The following is a 24,970-nucleotide window of genomic DNA, read 5'->3' as shown; positions in this document are numbered from 1 at the left end:
ATATCCTTTCCAACAAAAATAACATAAAGTGTTGTTAATCAGCAGCTTTGAACTTATTATTTGACTTTTAGCAATCAGTCTTTTTCCTGTTGTTTATCGTAGAAACTGTTCTTATATCAGCTGCCAATGACATTCGTATGCTATTAGACTATGAAGGGAACTACAGATTCTCAGCACCTTTTGATACTGTCTATCATTTCACACTTCCACACTTACAGATCTCTTGACTAACTTTAAAATGAGAGCTCACGGCCTGCCTTGCTGTCTCACTTCCTGGAGAGTTTCTCACATGGTTTCCCTGATTCCTACCACTCCTCCATTAAAGACATCCATGGTTGTGTGACACATTTGACCATTTGATCCTACCAGCTCCTTTTGTATGCATCCTTTGATCACACCCAGCTCATCCTTTGCCTTGATGGCAACCAATGATTTCATCAGTCCCAATTCGAGTGACACAAGTTTCAAGTAGCATCAAGGATGGATTTAAACTCTCTTCATTTGAATATAGACAAGATGGAAGTCATTGTCATTGCCCAAGTTTTCACACATGGTCCTCAGCCTGGTGACTGGTGTATCTTGGCCCACTTTGACTCCTGCTGCTCCTGAATGCAATTTAGTTATTATCTTTAATGCCCAAGTTACCTTTATCACTCTTGTCGATACACTCTCTGTTTGTTTATGGTATGGGTAATCCAGAAAATGATTCCCATTTTACCTGTGCACTAAAGTAAGACTCTTGTCCAGGCACTCAATTTCTCACCTGGATTACTGCAACTGTCTTTACCTTTAGCTGACATCCTATGCACTGGACAAACACATTCAAAATGCTGTAGCTTATCCTTGGCCTTAACCACCACTCTGAGAAGTCTGCCTATCTAAAACTGCTTTATTGGCTTCCTGTCCAAAACCCTGCATCTTCAAACACTCTGCGTGACAAAGCTCTATCTTCATCTACTTCTACATACATGAAAACTGTCCTTATGCGGTATCAGCCTACAAGGGTGCTTTGTTCTAGTTCTTTTTAAAGTCTTAGTGGTTGCAAAGTTCCATAAAGCATTGACAGGTGGTCGAGCCCTTTGCTACAATTGGTGCTTAAAGACTCTAATGCACATCTCAAAAACCTACGTTTCATTGGCCTTTATACAACACTTCGTAAAAAACAAATTCATCTTTTCAGTCTTTAAGTGTAGTCCGTTTCCTACGCTTTCTTGCTTCCTCTGTTAGCACCAGGCTACCCTTTTACCAGTAGTTGCACACTTTATGAATTCACTTATTTGACTACCTCATTTCAGTGGCGTCAACCTGGCGTAACAGCACAACAGTTAACTGGCAGGCCCAAAGTTGTGCTACCTAAAAGCTTGAGCTACAACCTCAAAGTGACTTTTAAAACTGTGGACGAGGCTATGAGGAAGCAGACCACAGGGAACAAGATGGATCCTAGTGAGTCACATTCAGCACTAAAATATCTGCTTACATTACACATTGCCTTAAACATGATGCACACTCGCAAAGGCAGACGATAACTGTTGTGAGCACTGTCAGTCTCTCACTAGGGAGTGCCACTAAGCAGTGACCATGAACCTCAATTTGACAAAATGCCAGGGGTAGCGGAAGTGATATCACATGCCCTTTTACCTTTAATTTCATTCACACACACGCTTACACATACGGACATATTCACACTTACACATACTCTCTTACGTAAACTTACATTCACCCGCAAGCTAGCTCACAACAAACATTTCAAAGCATTTGTTTTTTTACTTACCTCAACTGCCAAGGAATATCATACTCCAGCTAATTGTACTCCAATTTGTATTATACTAACAGTGGATAATGTTTCATTATCCACTATTAGTGTAATATAAAACTGAGAGAAAAAACAGCAAGTAGAGCCCCAACCGACTTCAATAATGATGAGCTGTCCTTGTGCTCCTGCCAACAATGTTGCACCCTCTGGGGTCAGGGGTCGCAGAAGCAGTGCCAGGAGTCGCAAGGGGCAAGCTGGGATAGTAGGCATATCACGTGCGATTAGCCCCACAAACCTTTGCCCCCCTCTCCCACCACAAAAAGGCACCATACCAGTGGGTGGTCTTCACTGCGTAGTCTTTATTAATTTTCATCAAGCCATCTTTATTTGCTGAGGCACTGTCAACATTCGACCAACTTTTACTACCAAAACAACACTAATTGATAAACATTGTGTTAAGCAATATTCATTTGAACCGCAGGTTACAATAGTATTTACAATTCAGGATCTCCAGAGCCCCTCGGGATGCGGGTTGTACCAGCAGGCCACAACCCACCTCCATTGCTTCCATTTGAGGTAACTACCCATCGTCTACCCCCTAGACGCGGCCACCAGGGCACTGCATGGCGCCTTTTACTGCGCACCAGCTCTCACAAAGTTGCTTCCTCCAAGCACCGGCATCTCGGGTAGGGCCGGAGAGTCCAGGACCACCAGCAGGACGGCCCCCTCTCCCGCCAGCCCGGAGCCCCATTGGACTACCCTCCCAGTTCCAGGATTAGGCCAGTCCCCGCCAAAAGGAGTCCCCGCCATTTTCCTTGCCTGGGACCCTGCCAGTTCTACCTTTACACACAGGGATGGGTGGGTGGGCAACTTGCTTCTGACTGCAACCCCCTGGGCTCCCGGGGCGAGAGGACAAAGAGGGCTTCTCCCTTGTGTCCGGTGCTCTTATCACTTTCTCAGGCTGGAAGGGGCCGTGCTGCCTGCGTACCTAAGTGACGCTCTACCAGCCTGCCCTGCCTCCTCATATTTCTTTACGACCCCTCCCACTCCCCTCAACCAGCGGTACCCTGTACCAGCCTCCCTCTCGCCTCGCGGACGAAATGCCACTAAAGGCCCCCCGCCCCTAGGCGTAGGGGGGGCCTCTCAGTCTCAGCAGCGACGCCTGACATTCAAGGCAGTGGTATTAAGCAGATTTCATACCACAATCTGCATATACTGCAGCTTCATCATCACGCAAGGAAAAAGCCCAAAATATACACTGGTCAAATATTACAATACGAACTGAACCAGGGCAATGGCTTCCAGATTCCTGCGATTGTAGGTGAAACAGGGAGAATGAATCCATTATCCAGCCTTCGCAACTAAAACAACATGACAACAAGGGTCCAAAATCAAAACTATGATGGTCCTTGTCACAGTGCATAGTTATCTAATTCACCTTCAGCAGCGCCTCGCGTCAGCGTTCTGGTCTGCACTTGCTCTGGCGGCTGAAGTGTTTTATTCTGCACAGTCCCCTAGCATCTTACTGCCACACACAGTCTCTGATGCCAGGGCCCTTTGATCCGCCAGCTCTTCACTATTGGCATTCTAGCATCTTCTCTCACTAAGGCCATAAATATATCTAGCTTGTCCAGACCATTGATCTTCACCAGACAGTACTAAATGTACATTCAGTATCCATGTATGGTGTTGTTTCCTCCTTGAATGTTCTTATGATAAGCCCCCAGTGCTGGCCTCACACACCTGCTACAAAGCGCCTGGATACGCCCACGGGTGATTAGCGTGGTATAAAAACACTGATAACATAACATAACACACCTATAACACCCATAGCCCACAGCCTAACACTTAACAGGTGCCTGGCCCACTCATATACTGAGGCTCCTTCACACTCGACGATTCAATTCCCTGGCTTGCCTATAACTCATGCACATGTTTTTATATGTTGGATGTTTTCTAAAACATGAAGCTCAGTACAGAGAATCCTCAGTTTTGCCTCCATTTTAGGAGCCCTTACACCGTGCAACCCAAAGTTATCAGATTTATTGTGATCCCAGCTCAATGGCCTTCTCTCTGCAAGATCCAGATGGTGGCTAATGGGCTGGGAAATTGAAGCTTGCAGTACTCCAAGCACATGTTGTGGCTCTTGGGACAGAGGTGATTTAAAAACTCCACAAACACACAAATTCACATTTTCGACATTCTTTTAAACGATTGCCCCTTTAGGGTGACTGTTCACATGCAATAGGCTAGGAGGGAGGAAATAGGAATGTCTTGCCGCTCCATTCACATATCTTGCCACTCCATTCTCTTTCAAAACACAACAGGGACAAATTCTGCCCTAGAAAACATAGGCATGAGCCACATCCTTGTCTCCAGGCATGACTTTCTGTGTCTCTGCGTCCTTTTACAAACTATGAATTGTGACTAGCCCTCGTGTATGTGTGAGGTAGGCTCAGAATGAAAGTGTTTAGTAATTCCAATACATTTTCAGGTTTGCTCATTTAAACGCGAGACAATATGGTCCATCCAACATTTTCAGAAGTTCATTGACAATAATATCATTATGCAAACATGCTTAAGAAATTGTTCTTCGTAGAAAATCATGTTCGAAGTATATTCACAATAATTTGTGACGTTTACTCAGAGAGTGAAACCATACTTAATAATATTAGAATTACTAGAATTGCAGACCCTTTGTTTGTAAATATGTTTCACCGTAAGGGTGAATCGAAACTTTAAGAGTCCAAATGAAAAGTTTCCAGCTCAAAAAGAAAATTGGAGTCACAAACGTGTGCCATCCAATTACAGAAAGGCATCATCATAAGCAAATAAAAGAATTAGTGTTCCACGCTCACACCCATTGTAACAGTGCCTGTGAGGTGGATATTTCAAAAGCATGCAAAGCATTCACTGTTTACCAGAGGGGCCCCTCCCCTAATTCAACAATATCAATAAATAGCATATTACATGTCACACAACTGCATACATACCTTGGGCTGTTCTAGTCATTATTACCGGATGATGTGGAGTCATCTGATTCAAAAGAATCGAGGTTGACTTAGCCTCAAGTAACTGTGAGAATGACACCCACTCTCCGGTTTTCACACCACAGCAGCACTGCGTAAAGTGGGAAGGCTCTATTTAGGATACCCATGGATACTGTATATTCTTTGGAATATGGTGACAAACAGTAACAAGCGTTTGCAATGCAATGGGTCTCGCATTAACAAGAGTTTAAGCTATTGGCAATGCAATATCTTATTTAAAAAAAAAATATATATATTTTCTATTTTAATTCCCATATGAAACTGTGCTCTCCAATACAAAAAAACTGTTGAACGGAATTATTCTAAAGTTGGTAGAAAGTTAGAACTGTAGTCAGAAACTGTGCTTTTTGGTATTTGGTAGAAATCTGTTGAAAAGTTTGCATTCGAGGAGATGCTCGGGTGGTAATGAAGAAGTTATTCTCCTGGAAAAGTTAGTGATGTCTGAACCATTTGTTACTGCAAAGCTCCATCGGTACTGAAAATTAAATAAAAAAAATATATATACTTGAATACCAATGACTGAGGGAGGCTTTTCTCCCATCAGCCAGTGAGGTACCCAGGATGGTACTGTGGTATCTTGCAGTCTGATTGGCAATCCGCAACTTCTTGGAATAATGTTTCAGCAGTCATTACTGGACTCACAGACTCAGTCATTTTACATACGAGTCCCTGGTTAACTCTCCTCCTCCCGTTTGGCCTTTGAAGATGTTCCTTTAAGTTTTTTTTTGTTTTTTTTTAGTTTGTAAGACCTTTATTGATAATAGCCAGCATGACACAGCCTGATGCCTACAACCCATTGGGCCGGCAGCGGTAAAAAATTTCATCTCAGTTTTTCTAACATATTTACACAGCTTTTAAGCCGACAACCAAGGGTCCGGCAGTGTTGTCCAGGATGCATGATTGCCATCACGCAAGGTTGCTGTGGATATGCCATCATCTTACATTTCCACTATACGTTGTTCCTCGCTGCTTCCCAATATAATCCCCAAAGCTCTTTAGGGAGCACGGTACATCGATACATTCAGATCGGGCAACTGTGTGTCAAGTGGGATACCAATGTGTTGCATATTCCCATGCTAAGTAGGACACAGGGAACAGTTTATGCGTGGAACGAAAAAAGGAAGATAAACAACAAACTATAACCCCAGGGAAACAGTTACCACACTATTCCTATCATGAAGTGTAGTGTCGCACACAAATTAGCCCATCCATAAGTCAGTGCACAAACGGGAAGGAATCACAAATGAGGGAAGCGAGACCAAGCCACCCCGGCTATCCGCGCCACCTGGCCTTTTTAGGTGTCACAAGGGATAGGTGTACAAGTGTAAGGTAATAGTCACATGAGGCCCAATATACAGAACAAACAGGGGGGGGGGGGAGTGGTATGCAGCCCAATGGTCCAGCCATAGCCCAGGAGCCTCAAGGGCTGACAGGACTGCATGTAAGAGGAGGATCGTGGGCATCCTCTTCCTCTGCCTGCTGGCCAAGCAGGTAAGATACAAAGGGGGCCCAGATGTCCTTAGGTTTAGACCTCACAGGCATTAGCTCAGCATAATCGTGCAATCGTTCCTGCCAGGTGGTCCTATCCCGGAGCCAGCATTTAAATTTAGGCGCCCGTACTCTTCCCCATCGGCACGCCACACATCTCTTGGCAAGAAGGAGACTGAGTGCAAGGAGTTTTCTGTGTGGGGTGGCTATCTGATGTGACAGGCCGAGCGGAGCAATCAAAGGGCAAGGGTCTATGGTGATGCCCAGCATAGCCGAGAGCCCCTCAAACACCTGCGACCAGTATGCGGCCACCTGTGGGCAGGTCCAGGCTAAATGAAAAAAGTCCGCCCCAGCAGAGCCGCAGCAAAGGCAGCAGTCAGAATCACGGAGTTGGAATCTGTGTAAGCACGCAGGTGTATGGTATACTCGATGCAGGAATTTATAGTGTAGGAGGCACAATCTGTTATTACCTGTTATGGCCTTTGTTTGTGTACAGCTAGTTTCCCACTGATCATCGGTGAGTGGCTCCGTGAGGTCACCATCCCATTCCTGCCGGGCTTTAAGGGAAGGGGGGTGCGGAACGTCCTGAACATGCTAGTAGAGTTTAGAGACTACGTGGCGTGGGGCATCTGCATGTACGATAGCATGCAGTGGTGCGAAGGTATCCGGCTCCGTGGGGAAGTCGGGAGTGATAGCGCGCACATTTTGTCGCAATCGGGTGAAGAGGAAGGTGTCCATGATTGAGACCGATCTCTCTCTGAAGAACTGTTCAGCCGTTAGGAAGGTCCCGTTCGGATACAACTCGCCCCAGTGGACAAAGCACAGTTCTCTAAGGAGTTTGCGCCCTATCTCTTCACATGTAACCCGGAGTCTGGGGTCATTCGCTAGGGGTAACTTGGGTGAGTAGAGAAACGCGCAGTCTAGGGTTTGCGCCATGCGTCGCCATGCTGCCACTGTGCAGTCTACTGTGGAAGGGTCCCGTTCTCTAGGCCTCACCATAGAGTGTATGTAGCCTGAGGTAGTCGTGGGGGCCATATAGCCATCCTCGACGGCAAGGTGTGCCATAAAGGGAGGTGGGAAGTACCAGTAGGCCGCAAAGTGGGCCTGAGCGCAGTCATAATACCTCTGAAAGTTAGGGACGTCAAACCCATCCAGATGGAAGGGGAGCATAAGGGTATCCAGGCTGACACGTGTCTGCTTCCCGCCCCATATCAACCTGGTAAGCTGGGATCGAAGGGTGCTGAAGAAGAATCTCCCTGGATTATAGGGAATGTTGACGAACAGATATAATAGTTTGGGGAGTAGTACCATCTTGATCAAGGCTATCCTACCTGCCATTGAGAGTGGGAGATGGATCCACTTGGTGATTTTGTCAGTAATCTTATCTATAACGGTGCCGTAGTTGGCCCGCATCATGTTCTCCTTGTTACGGGAGATGCGAATGCCCAAATATTTCAGTTCATCTTGCTCCCATATCAAGGGGTAGTCAAGCGGGTGAGGTAAAGTGATGTCAGTCAGTGGAAAAATGGCGGATTTCCCCCAGTTAATTTGCACTCCAGCAAATCCTCCAAATTTAGTGATCTCGCGTAAGATCGGGTTGAGGTTTTCTTTTGGTTTTGCAATATAGAGGGTGATATCGTGCGCGTATAGGGACACTAATAACGGACGGGAGGGGTAGTTAAGGTCACGGTGATTGTGATGCTGGCGCAACTTTGCAGCCAGGGGTTCGATTGAGACAGCAAAGAGGGCAGGAGATAAGGGGCAGCCTTGGCGCGTTCCTCGCTGCACAGTGAAGGGTTCAGTTCTGGCGCCATTGAGTAGCACCGTGGCCGTCGGCTGTGTATAAAGTAGCCGAACCCAGTCCAGAAAGCGGAATGGCACCCCCATGTGACGCAGAGTGCCAATGAGGTAGTCCCATTCCAGGGAATCGAAGGCCTTGGTAGCTTCAAGGAATACGGCAGCTGCCTCGCCTCTAGGGTTGATGTCCTGAAGGACAGCATGCAGGGTGCGGAGGTTATGTGCCGTCACGCGGTTGGGGATGAACCCAGCTTGATCTGGGAGAACTAGGCGCTCCATAAGGAGATTAAGGTGCGTCGCCAACGTCTTAGCTAGGATTTTAGTGTCGCAGTTTAATAGCGACAGGGGTCTGTATGAGTCACACAGCGTGGGAGGTTTATCCGGCTTCAACAGGGATGTGATGAGTGCTTTGCGCATGGTGCGCGGCAGGATGCCCTCCTCGAGTGCCGAGTAGAATACCTGCTTTAGAATGGGGACTAGAATAGGGGCAAACAGTTTATAGAAGTCAATTGGCAAGCCATCTGAGCCTGGCGCCTTTCCCGATTGCATGCTCATAATGGCATCTGTTTTCTCATCCAGCTCTAGTTCGTGATGGAGAAATTTCTGCTGGCCTTCACCCAGCCACGCCAGTACGGTATCCGCGAAATAGTCTGTGAGCTCCAGGGGTGCAGTCCTCTGGGAAGAGTAGGGAGCTCTATAATGCTCCTGAAAGGTATGGAGTTGCTCGGGGAGATTTCGCTGAATGACGCCTCGGGAGTCTTGTATTTCAGGCAATGCAATATCTTAAACGCTCTCAAATGCGAGACCTAATCCATTGCAAATATCTGTTTTACTAGCACCCATGCGGAGCTTTCACATTTATGGAGGCACGCCCCTTTCTTTAGACAAGCCATGTCTAAAGAAAGAGACTTGTCCTACATTAGAGTAAAATCACGGCATGGGGGCTTTGACCAAAAAAAAGCATGTTTTGTCAAGTTGACAAACAGATTTTTTGGGGGGGTAAAAGCGCCTATGCCACGCATTCACTTTAACATCAGCTGTGTACCTTTCTTTAAATGTGGTTTGTGTAAAGAAAGAGGCGTGGCCTCCATAAATGTGAAAGTGCTGTTTGGGTGTTAGTTAACAAATAGATAAATACATGAATAAATACTAGTTAACAAAATTAATAAATACATAAATAAATAAGCACAGCAGCTAAATGCGGACCACGCTGCTAAAAAAAATAAAAATAAATTGTGGTCGCTATAGTTAAGCGGATCGCCATTAGTAAAAAAAAAATGTTTTAAGTGTGCTGCTGCTGTGAGGTAGTGGGTGGAATAGAGAAAGAACATTGAATAAAATAATGCTGGGGGCGTGGCTACGGAGGCGGCCAAGATGGCCGCATCCGCATAGAGCTCCGCCGGTCGGGCGATTCCAGCAGCCTTTACTTGGCGTAGAGCGAGCAGATCCACATGCTATCATCTCCCCCCTGTGAGCGCGAAACTCTACTGCCGGAAAATGTATTTTCATCACGGCTGCGGCGCTCCTGGGGACGGCGTTTCAGCCTGATGCCACCGGGCCTACACTGAGGCATTGCCTGCAATGCGCTGGGGCCGTCGGAGTCGGGGTGAGTTTTCGCCTGTTTCTCTGCCCGCCCGCCCGCGCGCCTCGCCCTGCCCACTGCTGCTCTGGTGATTGTCCCTGCTCCCTGTCTCCTGGCTGCCCCTCCCTGCTGGGCCCCCACGACCATTACGGTGGTTCCGGCCTTTGGGCCTACAGAGTTTTTCGACCCCGGGGCCCACAGTAGGTTTGAGGGCCGGCCTGGAGTGCACGTGGTGCGGGTGCGACGTCCTGGGGTGGTGGAGTGTCGGGGTGTGGCGGTGGTTCGATGCGATGAGGGCGATTGTGCTTTTCCCCCCCCTTTTGACATCAGGGGGGTGCTCTGAAATCTGGAAAGCGGTGAAATCTGCAGCCATCTTTCCCAATCTACCAGCTTCCCCTGGCAGGGGACCCCTGTGGGCTGCTCTTCCGGATCTCACCAGCATCTTGTCGTCTCCTGACCGTGGCCAGGCACAGTGAGCCTGCACTTGCCTTTTCCCTAGGGACCCGCATTGGCGCAGTGACTCCTCTTGGTGCTGTGTTGTCCTCAACGGCCTCTACGCCCTGGTGACGTCCCGGCTGGGCCTGGCGCGCTGGTCGCTCTGAGGTCGGGGTCCTTTTTCACGATCTTGCCCACGACTGCCCTTCTGCACCCTCTCTTTGGCCCAAGGACTCGACTCATCTCCAACTGGTCGTCTCCTTTGCACGCTTGCACGCCACTAACCGCGTCGCCCTCCCTGGGCACCAACTCACCTTCCACAATGGTCAAAAAAGACCAGAGACAGCCTAAACTCTTGAAAAGCCTCCTGGGACCTCGGCGGACCCTGCAGTGGACCCTGCCGCTGCGGCTACTCCCCCTCCAGAGGAGTCCGATTCGAACCCACTGGCTGCCGCCATGATAGCCGAAATTAGATCTGGCTTCAAAGCCCTGGACGCCCGCTTTGATGACCTGGATAAGAATTTGGCCAACATGAACGCGAAAATCCAGGGTCACGACCGCAGGCTTGACGTGGTGGAGTCCAGGGTTTCTGACCTCGAAGATGGCGCCTCTTCTTCCCTGAAACGGCTGGAAAGAGTTGAGAAGATCCTTAAGGAAGTGGCTTTGAAGAACGAAGATTTGGAGGCAAGGGGACGCCGCAACAACATACGCCTTCTTGGCGTTCCGGAGACGATGGCCACTGGTCAACTGGACACGTTTGTGGAACAGCTCTTGTCAGACCTTTTTGGTAGGGACACCTTCACCCAGGGCTTCGTGGTTGAGCGAGCACATCGGTCCCTGGGCCCTCGCCCAAGTCGGGCCTGCCCCCCAGACCGATTATCGCAAGACTTATGAACTTTCATGATCGGCACGCTGCCCTCCGGGCGGCTCGTGAGAAAGGCGACATCCAATGGCAGGGCAGCAGCCTGTCCTTCTTCCTGGACTTTACGATCATGGTTCAGGAAGCTAGGCGAAAGTATCAGAGCGTCAAAGCCATTCTGAGAAATTTGGGACTCCATTATGGTATGCTCTACCCGGCCCGACTCAGGGTGGACATTGATGGCAAATCAAGAATTTTTGATACCCCACACGCCGCACAGGAATTTTTCCGCGACTTCAAGAACAACAAAAGTGGTTCGCCTGGTAGCTCACGATCACGTTCCCCTCTGCTGCAGATCTCACAATCCAGCGTGGACCTCTTTTCCCAGTCCGGGAGTGGCTGAATGACTATCTTATTCTATTCATTAGTTCACAATATGACTGGTGGGTTTTTGCACGTTCGAATGCATACTTACCATTCTACTGTTTTAGATATTTGAATGCTGGCTTGCCCGACTGGCGTGGTGTTGCCATGCCCCATGGTGAATACCTCCATGGTTTGTTTTTAAGGGAACGGTACTTGCGTACTCCTCTTTCTGGGTAGGGAGAGGGTGGGTGGTGGGCGGGAGTTTTTTTTTGTGTTTTTTATTTTTATTTTTGCTGATTATTGCAGTTTGCAAAGTATAAGGATGCTTTTGAGTGCTATGATTTGCCTATACATTGACTCCATTTATAGGATATTGCTGATATGGTTGTGCTAGGAAATGTGCACGGTCCCTCCGGTCTGTCATTGGTAACTTGGAATGTGCGGGGCCTGAATGATAATAGGAAACGGAGACAAGTCTTGAACTATGTGTCATAAAGTAGACATCCTTTTTATGCAGGAAACTCATTTGGCAGACGCCACGGCTGGTGGCCTAGCATCGGGGTGGGGTCCGCATAGGTATTTCTCCTATTATAGTTCGTATTCAAGAGGGGTTGCTATCCTTGTGCATAAGCGCATCCAGTTTGCACACTTTGCCACAAAATGTGACCCTGAAGGACTGTTCTTGATCGTCACTGGTCAACTGCTGGGTCATAGGATATCACTGGTCTGTGTCTACGGCCCGAACTCTGACACTCTCTCGTTTTATCAATCCCTTTCTACCCACCTCCTTGCTATTGACACTGGGCTCTTGATTATTGGTGGGGACTTAAACCTTCTCATGGATCATGATAGGGACAGTACTGCTTCCACCCCTGATTTCAAACCCCACTCCCGCCAGGCCCTTCGGGAGATCTGCACACATTATTCCCCTGTAGACGTTGAGGCACATTTACACTTTATCCGCCCTGTTTTCACTCACTACTCTGGGTTCCACAACACATGGACCAGACTAGATTACTGGTTGGTCTCCCCCATGATTGCTAGCTGGCTGGGATCAGTCCACACTCTCCCCCGCACTCTTTCCGATCATTGCCCGGTTCTTCTCCAACTGCTTATCCCAAGAGAGGGAGGTTACGAGAGGTGTTGGCGCTTCCCTGGACGGGCATTGCTAGACCCCGTCTTCACCGAGGAGGTGCGACAATCTATAGAAGATTACTTTGATTTGAACACTGGCTCTGTTGACACCTGGGCGGTCCTGTGGGAGGGCTTTGCATTTCAAAACACGCAGGGGTCCTCCGTGACCTGCGCTCCACCTTAGACAAGATCGAAGAAGAGATTTCCGCTGCGGACCGCAAACTGCTTATTGCCCCCTCAGACGCCCTTTCCGCCACTCGTTTGGCGCTTTGTGCTAAATTTCGTGACGCGGCGGATAGGGAACTTTCATTTCTTAATAAGCACTGCGTGGCACGGCGCTATGGAGAAGGTGAGCGCCCTGGTCGCCTATTAGCAAACACTCTGCGCCCCCCTAGAGCCCAAACTTGCATTATTTCTATGACTGCTCTAGAGGGCTCTCCAATACAATCTACCCCGGCGGTATGTGAGCTCTTTCTCACGTACTATAAGACCCTCTATGCTTCCCGCCTTTCCGGGAATCTGGCCGACCAAGAAGAGTATCTATCGGAGGTTGCCCTGGTGTATTTGGAGCGTTACATGCAAGAGTTCCTTCTAACCCCAAAGTGATAGCAATCAGACTGTCGCTTTATTATTTCTCCCGTGCAATCGGGTTTCGGTCCACATAGGTCTACGTTCCCTAACCTCCGCACCTTATTCACGGTCCTACACCGTATTGACCCGGTTACTCTGGCCGCGGCTATTTTATTGGATGCGGTGAAAGCATTCGATTCTCTTGAATGGCCCTTCTTCCTTCCTGTCATGCCCTGTATGGGTATGCCGGAGTGTTTTATTGCAACTGTCGCTTTTTTGTACACCAGGCCCTCCGCTCGGCTGCGCCTTAACGGCATCTTGTCAGATCCCTTCCCTTTATCGCGGGGCACAAGACAGGGTTGCCCCCTCTCCCCACTATTGTTTATTTTAGCTCTTGATCCCTTGGCCCGGCAGTTCCAGGAGAACCACCTCCAGCGTGGGTTGCAGTTTCGACCTGGCCCTTTATTGATGTCCATGTACGCAGACAACATGGTACTATATGTTAGGCACCCCCACTGTAATCTGCCTCCACTAATATGGGAAATTATACGTTTCGGTGCATTCTCAGGGCTAAATATTAACTGGCACAAATCTGTCATTTTTCCACTCACTACCAACACTACACCCTGGTCTTTTGACTTTCCGCTGGAATGGTGCGATGATTCAGTTAAATACTTAGGAATTCATACCCATCTTGACACTGCATCGATGATACGCCTCAACTATGGCTCCGCAGTCTCCGCGCTGGAATCACAGATTAACCGCTGGATTAGTCTACCCGTCTCGATGGCCGGGAGAGTTGCAATCATTAAAATGGTGGTGCTTACCCTTTTTCTATATTATTTTAATAACATCCCGGTTCCCCTAACCAAAGCCTTTTTCAAGCAACTTCGCTCTCTTCTGCTTCGATTGGTCTGGGGTGACTGCACGCCACGTGTCAGCTGGAGAATCTTGACCATGCCGCCAGACAGGGGTGGGCTGGGTGTACCGGACTTCTACTTGTATTATTTAATTGCTCAATGTGCCTATGCTTACTCTTGGCTCCACACGGACGCACGTATTCCATATTTACGTCCAGAGGCAGACTTGGTTCTCCCTAGACAGCTTCTCACAATTCTTCCCACTGGCTTCCCTCGGGACCCGCGTGATATTCAAACTGTATTCACCACATGCTGGGCGTGGATTAAGCTGCGCAAGCTTTTAGGGCTAGATACGCTTTATTCTCCGGTATTGCCCCTTCCTAATGCCTCTCTTCTTCCCATTACGGAAGTGACACTGGTGAAGCGCACCTTGCAGAAATTTACTATCGGCACCCTCTGGGACCTTTTCCCCGATGGACATGTATTCTCTGTGGCGGAGGAAGCCCGGTTCACTGACCGCTCCTTTATGGACACGTTTATCCTCACCCGGCTCCGCTCAGCATTGAGGGCGTGTTTCCCCTCCTTTCCTCTAGCCCCCGAGGAGGTCCCCCTCTTACTTCAGTGATACAGAGCCCAACCAATGCGCACCTGATCTCCAAATTATATAAACAATGCGGAACCCTTAAACCTTGTGATGACTCCAAACTCAGGGCCGAATGGGAGAGGGACCTGGGCGGGCCTATTTCTGATGAACAATGGACATATTGCTGTAAGGCCACGACGGATGTCTCTCTGAATAGTCGGCATAAGTTGCTTCAGTTTAAATTTCTCCGGCGGATGTATTTCACCCCGGCCCGTGCACATAGAATAGACAACTCCCGGCCCCACCACTGCCGGAAATGTCTTTCCTCTTTTGCAGATTTCGCACACTTGACTTGGACTTGCCCCAAGATACATCATTACTGGTTAGACGTTCATTCTACATTGGGGGATATACTCTCTATGCCACTTCTGCCTACCCCTGAGATTGCATTGCTGGGATAGGTCGTAAATTTTCCTAGGAACATTCGTATGTTGGCAGCGCTTGGCTTCATGTCGGCCAAGAGGGAAATAGCATTGCTCTGGGGTAGTAGGCGTGTCCCCACTCTCCGCTCATGGTTAAGCAGTTTAGCATTCTGCAATACAAACTGCGAAGAGTTCAGTACCTTACTCCCCCCCACTTCCAGGCCTAAGGATATCTGGGACCCCTATCGAGACTACATCTCCCAGCAACGAGTGGCCCAGGAGTCCCTGACACAATCCGGCATCACCCCGACCGGGGTGGGTTGAACCCCTTCAATTTCTTCATTGGGGCAGTACGGTGCCGGTGTTTGCACTACTACTTAGCTGTTATCTTCCTGTTGGTATTATTCAATGTACGTAATTGTGCCATTGGAATGATGTTCGTTTGGTACGATGTCTTTGATATAGTCAATGTTGAGATATCGTGGTGCTCTCTTTTCAGATTTCACTTTGGTCCTCGTCATTTCTGTTCATATTTCATGGATATGCTTTGCTGCCTTTCTTTTATTGTCATTATTCGATATCACATTGTAATGCTATTGAATGATTATGCTTTTATTGTTTCTTTTTTTTATTATGTTTATTCTCTTAAGTTTCTGCATTATTTCTTCATTTTTGTCATTCGTATTCATGTGAAATTTCAAATAAAGGTTTAAAAAAAAATAGAAAAAAATAATGCTCACCGACCTTTATAGCAAACCATGTAACAACACCAGTAAAATGTCCAGTCATTATGGGAGGTAACAATGCAGACAAGGCGGTACCAAGGAGGGACTAACAAGCCTAATAACCACTCAGAAACCAGCGTTTACGAGGGATAATTAACCAAGCCAATAAAAAATGTGGGAGGGACTTCAAAGCCATAATCCAATACTGCATGCCTCGCAGGAGAACATGCGCTGCCCAGGCCAGACCTAAAAATAAGGAGTGCTTCATGGGCACTCTGACTTGATGTGTTCTTTGAAAGTAGCGCTAAATATAAAGGGTCGCTGTACCGAATGACCCCAGGCCAGCTTTTCTTATTCCAAAGCAATAGCTTCCTTCTCCTTACACAAGAATGTAAGGGCATATAGAAGTGCAGATTGAATGTACACATGACGAACATGCTCACCTAAACCTAAAAAGAGATGGGCATTACTTAAGGAATTCATTTGATTTTACTTCATCAGTTTAATGGCGTTTACTTACTTGGCTTATCAGTAAACAAAATTGACTGGCAGGCTTAAAGTTGTGCTACCTAGAAATAAAAAGAGACAGCTTCTAAGTGACGGAAGAGGAAAAATTCAAAAGAGCATATTTGAAAAATATATATATAAATCACAACTTGTGTTACTTAGACATTTGGCACGGGAATCAAACTATATTGTGGATCTTCGTCTGTGCCTGATTTTATTTTTAGCTTAACTCAATTGTGCCAGTCGCCTTTTCAACTTAATCCTCCTTGTGGTTATTACAGTTGTGAAGCTTTCTATGCAACTTATTTTGCTGAAAGGAACCCTTGGTTTTATGCAAATTGAACCTAATTTGAGAGACTAATAATGCATTCGGGCTAGTTATACGTTTATTTTCTAAATTAATTTTCAGTAAATGTGAATGATATCTTGCCTTTTGTAATGCATAATGCATTTGGTTCTTCATTCTCAGACTGTGAAGAATTTGACATCTTAAGAAATGCAGAAATGTGGAGAAATGGTGTCACTCAAATACACTTCTACTGTCAGGAAGAAAGGAAGTTAATTATTTTAGAGTCTCCAAGGTTAAGTACAGTGGCCCTTTTTGTTAATTCGTTTGAAATAGAACCTTAATCCTAATGCCTCGTTCTTCCTGTGAAGTATTATAGAGACATACAGCCCACCGAGGAACAAAGGTGTGGAAATCTTCACAGCTCGCATCACAATATGACTTTCAAAAGAACTGTCCCGGCAACCACGATTTTAGTGAAATAAACAGATTCTTGGATTCTTGTAGCAAAATCCATTCTTTTTTACTACTCTGTGATTGTTGGACAATGCACTAAAGGTAATTTATTATAATATGCACAGTAGTTTGTATGGGAAAGCAAGAGAAAGAGAGAGAAAGAAACAATGAAATATACTTTGATATATATTTCAGAACACAATTGCTAGGAACTACTTTATGTACAATACTTAATATCTTGTTAAGAGGTATAATTTTCACCATCACTGTGGTTTCATATTTTGTTTAGATAAAATCTAGGTCAGCTCTGAAATGCAAATAGGCTGATTGTTATATATGGGATTGAGTACCCCTAAAAGCTGTAATAGATTATAAGGATGTCACTGAGGGGTCCCTGATCAAAGAGAACTCGGACAAAGATCAAATACCTCTAAAAGGGCACATGACGTCGGCTAACCTCTAATGTATAGGAGTGAATCCTTCGTGGCTTGCTTATTCAAATACGTATTCAGCTTGCAGGTAAAGTAAAATATACACAGATTCAGTACTGTTTATATAAACAGATCATGAAGGAGCTTGTAGTCTTGCTAACAGACTCGCAGATTACTGTAAACCAGTATCAAATACATCTTTTTGCTTTAGAGTGTATGGGTAACATGCATAAAGCTTTGGATTAGCCTGCATTCGAACTAAACAGCACCAATAAATAACCATTCCACTAGAAACTGCTGACTCCTCCAGATTTTCAAGATGCAAAGTTTAGAATATAAGGCGTTTTTAAAAATGTGCCTTTCCTTTAATAGTTTAAGTGGCAGTGAAGAGTTATATTTAAGAGGTTGCTTTTCACAGTGTTTGCTGGCTATTGTAGCAACCATTGAAATAATGCCACAACTGAACTCTCATACACTACTAGGGGAGAGAAGCTCAGGTGACTAGTGAGTAGGGCTGGGCGTAGTTTGCGTAGCGCCACTACGCACACTAGGCAGAATTTTGAAAAAATGTGTGGAAAACAAGGGCACGTCCTGAGGGTCTGTGTGCCCGGGACAGGGGTCCCTCGTGCCTGGGATGACTCCCTGATCCCCCCGGCCTGGTTGGGTTGGAAAGCAGGGACCGGACCCGGGGCCTGGGTTTGGGGGCCCCCGTCCTAAGGCCTGCCAAGAGTCTATCTGCCCAGGGACAAGGGTCCCTGATGCAGAACCCCGGACACCTACAAGGCTCCCAGGCAGTTCCCCTCCCACCCGGATGCCTGAGGCCCAGAGTGGGGCTTTGGAGCCACCTTGAGCCCTGCAGCCCCGGAGCCCCACAGCCCCGGAGCCCTGCAGCCTTGCAGCCCCCGAGCCCTGCAACCCCCGAACCCTGAAGCCCTGGAGCCCTGCAGCCCCAGAGCCCCGCAGCCCACAAGCCCTGCAGCCTCGAGCCCTGCAGCCCCTGAGCCCTGCAGCCCCTGAGCCCTGCAGCCCCGGAGCCCTGCAGCCCCGGAGCCCTACAAGGGCAGGCGGGTGGGAGCCCTCCCGTGAAGGCTCGGGTGGGCAGCTGGGAGTCCTTTCGATGCCGGCCATCTGGTCGCACTTTTCCCCTCGGCCATCTGATCGCACGCAATGCTTTCCAATAGGGCGACCAGATGGCCGGGCATCCCTGGAAGTCCCGATGAAATGCCAGTCGCCTCACCGATCCTAGCGAGGGCTCCAGGAGGTCGGGCGCCTCCGCGCCCTGGGTCCCCTCCGTCACTCTGTGCGCGTGGGTTCCAAGAAAGAGGGGTAGCCTTCCTCTGGGTTACTAGGGGCAGGGTATGCCCAGACACTCCTCCCGGGCTGGTGGTTCTCTGCCGGGGACCAGATGGGCTATACCTGGGCAACACCTCCCTAGGCATCTGGGGCTCCCTCCTCCAGGGCCAACTGCATGGCCTAGTGCCCGAGACGGGCTCAATGGGTCCCGGGCAGTCCTCCCCCGGGCGCCCGGGGCTCCCTCCTCCAGGGCCAACGGCATGGCTGAGTGCCCGGGACAGGCTCCATGGGTCCCGGGCATCCAGGGCTCCCTCCTCCAGGGGCAACGGCATGGCCGGGTGCCCGGGGTGGGCTCCATGGGTCCCGGGCAGTCCTCCCCGGGCGTCTGGGGCTCCCTCCTCAGGGACAACGGCATGGAATGTGCCCGGGGCTGGCTCCATGGGTCTCGGGAAGTCCTCCCCCGGGCTCCGGGCCCAAGAGCTCCGGTGGTCCTCCCTGTGCCTGAGTCCCAGCCGGGGTCCCAGAGTCCCTGGAAAGCAGAGCACCTGAGCCCTGCCCTGAGTGGGCAGGCGTGGGCAGGCGTGAGCCATACAGCGAAGGCTCGGTGTTGGAAGCTGGGAGTCCCTTCAATCCCGGCCATCTGGTCGCACCTTTCCCCTCGGCCATCTGGTCGCACCCAATGCTTTCCAATGGGGCGACCAGATGGGCGGGCTTCCCTGGAAGTCCCGATGAGGTGCCATTCGCCTCACCAATCCCAGCGATGGCTTCAGGAGGTCGGGCGCCTCCGCACCCTGGGTCCCCTCCATCACTCTGTGCGCACGGGTTCCAAGAAAGAGGGGTAGCCTTCCTCTGGATTACTAGGGGCAGGGAATGCCCAGACACTCCTCCCGGGCCGGCCGTTCTCTGCCGGGGACCAGATGGGCTATGCCTGGGCAACACCTCCCTAGGCATCCGGGCTCCCTCCTCCAGGGCCAACGGCATGCCCGGGACAGGCTCCAGGGGTCCCGGGCAGTCCTCCCCCAGGCATCCGGGCCCGAGAGCTCCGGTGGTCCTCTTCGTGCCTAAGGCCCAGCCAGGTTCCCCGAGCCCCTGAGCCCTGCCCTTCGTGGGCAGGCAGGAGCCGTACCTCGAAGGCTTGGGGCGGGCAGCTGGGAGTCCTTTCAATCCCGGCCATCTGGTCGCACATTTCCCCTCAGCCATCTGGTCGCATGAAATGCTTTCCAATGGGGGGACCAGATGGCCGGGCTTCCCTGGAAGTCCCGATGAGGTGCCATTTGCTTGCCCGATCCAAGCCAGGGCTCCAGGAGGTCAGGCGTGTTCACGCCTAGGGTCCCCTGAGCCTCGCGGTGCATACAGGTTCCCAGAGAGAGGGGAAGCCTTCCTCCGGATTACTAGGGACAAGGTACTCTGGGACCCCTCTCGGCCTAGCGGTCCTCAGCCAGCAGCTGGATGGGCCAGGATGCCGCCCCAGCCCTGGGTCCGTCCCTGGGCCTGCCGCGTGGCAGGATGACCTGGATGGGGTCTGGTGGGCCTGGGGAGACTCCCCTGATGGGCTGGGTCCAGGGGCCCCGGGGAGGGCAGCCTCCCCACCCCGGGCTCCGTCCTGGGTCCTGCCGCGTGGCAGGGTGCCAGGGACGCGGTCCGGAGGGCCAGGGGAGGCGTCCCCTGCGCCTCCAGGCCTGGGAGCCCCGGCTGGGTCCAGGGGCCCCGCCGGGCCCCAGGTCGGGTGCTCGGGCCCTGGGCCCTGTCTCCCGGACTGCTGTTCCACCAAGGGCCCAGGACAGGGGTCCATCGGTTCCGTGCAGGCCTCCCCTGCTTGTCAAGGTGTCTGCGGGCCCGGGTCGAAAGGCCTGTCGGGTCCCCCTTACAGCCTTCATGGCTGGGGCCCAGCTGGGGCCCTGGGCCTCCGGTCTGCCATGCACCGGCGCCCGCCCACTCCGTTGGGGCGCAGGGTATCCAGATGGCTTCCCTTTCGTGCCCTGCCATCTGGTCACCCAGATCCCCTCGGCCATCTGGTCGCCCAGATCCCCTCGGCCATCTGGTCGCCCACAATGCTTTCCTATGGGGCGACCAGATGGCCGAACTTCCATGGAAGCCCTGATCAGGTGCCATTTGCCTCCGACCCAGGCAAGAATGGTGGTGGGCTAATTGTCAGCCTGCCGGCATGGCTCGGGCCGCCTGGCAATGGATGGCTGACGTGCAGGTGGAGCGACCCTCCCTCGTTGCCAGGTACCCGGTTTGACCCGGTCCCGTGCGGCCGGGTCAAGGCGTTTGAAGACTTGTGCGGTCCCTTCCGGTGTCCCCGGGAGGGACCAGCGGCTGCGGGGCTGCCTGCTCCCTTTGCACTGGGAGCCCCCTTCCTCGCCTGTGGGTGAGGGGGGACTCCTAGGCCGAGTGCCTGGCAATGTTTTTTTCTTCCAACGGTGCCGTCTGACTCCCAGAGGGGAAGCCTTGAACGGGGCGCTCGGGCCGTCTTGCCGCGCGGGTGGCGGACGGATGGCTTCGCCTTTCTCTCGCCTCTCCTGCACCCGCAGGTGGGCGAACGTTTTCAAAACGTTGCCTGTGACTCTTGGTGGTGGATCACTCGGCTCACGCGTCGATGAAGAACGCATCTAGCTACGAGAATTAGTGTGAATTGCAAGACACATTGACACTTCAAACGCACCTTGCGGCCCCGGGTTCCTCCCAGGGCTACGCCTGTCTGAGGGTCGCTTGATCGTCAATCACCCCGGGGCTTCCCCGGGACGCAGCTGGGGCAGTCGCAGGGTTAGCTCCGCTTCCCCTTCGTCCCCCCACAAGGTCAGACCCCCCCATCAGAGGGTCCGGGCGCTGGGGACAGGGGTCCAACGGGGCCCGGGGAGGCTCTCCCCGGCATGGCTTGGGTTCAGAAGCTGGGACCGGGCCCGGTGCTTGAGCTCCATCCGGCGGGCCCCGGGGTGCCCGCTGGGGCCCGCCGGACGGAGCTCAAGCTATGCTAAACACAAATAATAATTAAACATATTTATGTTTCGTCATGTTTGTTTTATGACCACGCTACCAAAGAAACAATGTCCCTGTCGCTTTAATATCAGAAGGGGAATTATCTCACCATGGACCAAGTGTCTACATTAGTATCCTATTTAATCTCATAAGTACCATAGCCTGATCTAGTGTGAGAAACAAAGTAAACCAAGACAATTATCTCAAGACAATTTATTAAAAAAAATATGTTAAAAACATAGACTATTTTTTAACAAACGTTTTTAACTGATTCATGTGATACATTTTTTTAGATTGTAACCTCAAGGAGGAGTGTTAAGGTGTTGATCAAAGCTAGAAGTAGCTTACATTATATGTTTTTAACATATTTTTTGTTAATAAATTGTCTTGAGATATATTTTAAATGTATCTGTCATTGCTTACTTAGTTTCTCACGCTAGATCAGGCTATGACACTTATAAGATTAAATAGGACACTAATGTAGGCACTTGGTCCATGGTGAGATAATTCCCCTTCTGATATTTAAACGACAGGGACATTGTTTTCTTTGAAAGTGTTGTGTTTACCCCGTCCCTTTGCTTTGCACTAGGGTAACTCCCTTTTCTTTGGAAAATATATGTTTTCTGCCCACATTTTCTCATTTTCAACTATTTTCAACTTACAATCAAATTTGTTTCATTCTTGCATGCTGTTTCAGAGATATACAAGAGTCCCCCAGAACGACCCTTGAGTCAACTCAAATCATAGACTTCTACTCATGCCTCTTCTCCACTCAACCTCCACTTGAGAATTTTCTGCAGTGTAAAAATCTGCAGGAGTGTGTCTGGCGCATTTATAGTTTTACTTCTTTTTATCTCCAAAGTTATAATATTATTTGCTTGATAATAAACTCATAGCTCAAAGTGCGCGTACATGAAATATGGGGCTATCCCTCCCCCTTTGAACATATTTTAGTCCTGCATTTCACAGGGAGCAGTTTTACATATATTTTCAGGATGGGAATCGCCATGAAAAAGGTTTTAAAATAACCATTAACCTGTGTGCTTGGGGATGTTCCATGCATTTTGCATAGCCACAATGCATGCTCTTCTCTGTTTGCTGTCACTGCCACTCCCCTTGCCCCATTCCTCCCTCAAATTAAATACTGTAGAAAATAATCACTTGTAAAGATTTATCTGCAGTACTAGGACGGTCTTAGATTATAAACTCCCACGGGTCATGATTCCAACTAGTTGTGGAAGATGAGTTAAGATTATCTTTGGTGCAAAAAAATATTTATGGCTGAAAAGAATAGGGGCAACTGTGAAGCGTTGTAGAGTGTTGAGATGCAAGCATAGGTGAACCCCATGCATGGTCACACTGCTCTGCTGTGCATTCTGGGGTTGCATGTTGTTACAACGCATTCCGTTGCAACGCATGCCTTTACCACGCATGCGTTACAACGGAATGCTTTTTGTTTGCATGACCTTTTCCACGAATATTCCTTTAAAACGCATAGATTTACACTGATTTTCGTTGTAAATGTATGCATGTTAAAGGCATACTAGTGCTAAAGGTTATAACCCTCCCCTGTACCCTTACGTGACCCCCAAGCCCCCAATCCTTCTTATATTTACCCCTGCCCTTAACCCTCAATCTTTTTTTTAAACTAAAATTTCTCTTACCTCTTCACGTCGTCTCCTGTCCTTCATCTTCCTTTTTGACGTCAGACGTCGTAAAGAGGAAGCGGAAGTTTCTTTCCGTTTCCTCTCTAACAACGCTGATTGCCTCCACTTCGCTTCCCATCAGGTGCGTTTTTTTTTGGGGGGGGGGGGGGGGGGAGACACCTCCAACCCCCTTTTTTATTCCCTCGCTTTTTTTGGGGGAGGGAGACCCCCCAAGCCCCCTTTTTCAAATTTTCGCCTTTACCACACATGCCTTTACTACGTATCTCGTAGTAAAGGTATGCGTGGTAAAGGCTTTCGTGGTAACCGTTACGCATGCGTTGTAATGCATGCGTGGTAAAGGTTTGCGTGAAAATGGCTGCATTGTAGTGGCCGTTTCCCGCATTCTGGCAGTGCCAGAAGGACTGGTCTAGCAGGTCAGTGTGTGGGCTTTTTATTTTATGTTTTGGGCCTGTTTTATGGTCTGGTAGGCTGATTTTTACTTTGATTTCCCTGTGCTGTATATTACTGCTGTTTTTTACTGTTGATTTCCCTGTTACTACTACAAACATTGAATGCAGCAAGCACACAGGCATGCAGTCTTCCATACTTTGCAAAGCACTTCTTTCCAAGTTCTAAACTTAACCAGTTTCAAGAATGCAGGACAATTTTTTAGCTCTCCGATTAGCCAATGTGGTCTAGGTTTATTTTGGTGCCAACCCTGACCCTGAACCCTCTGCTTCCAGTTATCCCAAGCCACGCTTTTCGCAGTACTACATTCACTAAATGGTAATAGCTATGCACACAAAACGCCTAGACGTTCACATTTTCCACTGCACACAGTAAACTGTTAACTGCTCCCACGTGCCCTGGAACAGTTTAGTAAAAGATGATTAAACTAAGGCTGTGACTATTAACCAACAGAGTGCAAGTGCTCTTAATAACGTGTGAAAAATAACTCAAAATAGCAAGCCTACAAGCGCTTGCAGGAAACGTGTGAGTACAACAAAGGCAACCTTCACGAACAGCTGTGCAAAGAGTTTAAAAAAAAAATCTTCATCAGGCTTTGCTTTGTGGTGACTGACTGGAGACACCTCACTGCGTGTCATCTTTAAAGGGAGTATGTCATCTGAATACAGGGAAAATTAGAGCGTATTTGAAGTACCACAAAATAAATTGTATCCTTTGAGCTTCATGGTACAGCTTACATTCAGAAACAATAACCTAAAGTCAACAGTAGAGAAATCCTCGGTGACAATTTATAGTGCAGGCCTCAATTTATATTCTATGTACCCAACAGCTTTTATCTTCTACGGCATTAACAGTTGATTACAATGTATTTCATATTACCATTTCTCTTGCCATATTCAGCCAGATGTATTATTAGACGATGTATTATTAGACGACGTTTTCTCTGCCTTTCACTATAGCAGTCAATTAATTCTATACTTTAATGTATGAATATCATAGTTATATTTTGCTTTTTCACTTCAATAAACATTTCTTCATGTTTACCGTGGATCAATAAAATGTAGCTTCCTTTAGTGGTTAATTTCCTAAAACAAAAGCAGATAAATGAATATATAAAATAAGTGCAGGCGACCAAATGTTTAACTTAAAAGCCCACCGCCCATAAATGCCCTTTTGCTACTTTCAAAGGATCCTAGTTTGGGTTCCACTTCTTGACTCCTTCGACCACCAGCCTGCAGTGCCTGTCTTTTTATCTCACTCACGCGATTTCTTACTCAACC

At 48.9% G+C, this 24,970-nt stretch overlaps 1 protein-coding gene and 1 non-coding gene across 2 annotated transcripts in view; one reads left to right on the top strand and one right to left on the bottom strand.

Annotated features, from left to right (window-relative positions):
- The window catches only part of MTUS2 (microtubule associated scaffold protein 2), a 1,701,731-nt gene that overhangs the window by 1,537,267 nt on the left and 139,494 nt on the right, over positions 1-24,970 (bottom strand). The window lies entirely within an intron of this gene.
- LOC144774578 (5.8S ribosomal RNA) lies at positions 21,162-21,308 on the top strand. The gene has a single exon (XR_013600374.1). It is a non-coding gene; the product is annotated as a 5.8S ribosomal RNA (ribosomal RNA).

The sequence above is a fragment of the Lissotriton helveticus genome, chromosome 8 (genome assembly GCF_964261635.1).
Source record: "Lissotriton helveticus chromosome 8, aLisHel1.1, whole genome shotgun sequence".
NCBI lineage: Eukaryota > Metazoa > Chordata > Amphibia > Caudata > Salamandridae > Lissotriton > Lissotriton helveticus.
This window is presented reverse-complemented; position numbering and strand designations above follow the sequence as displayed.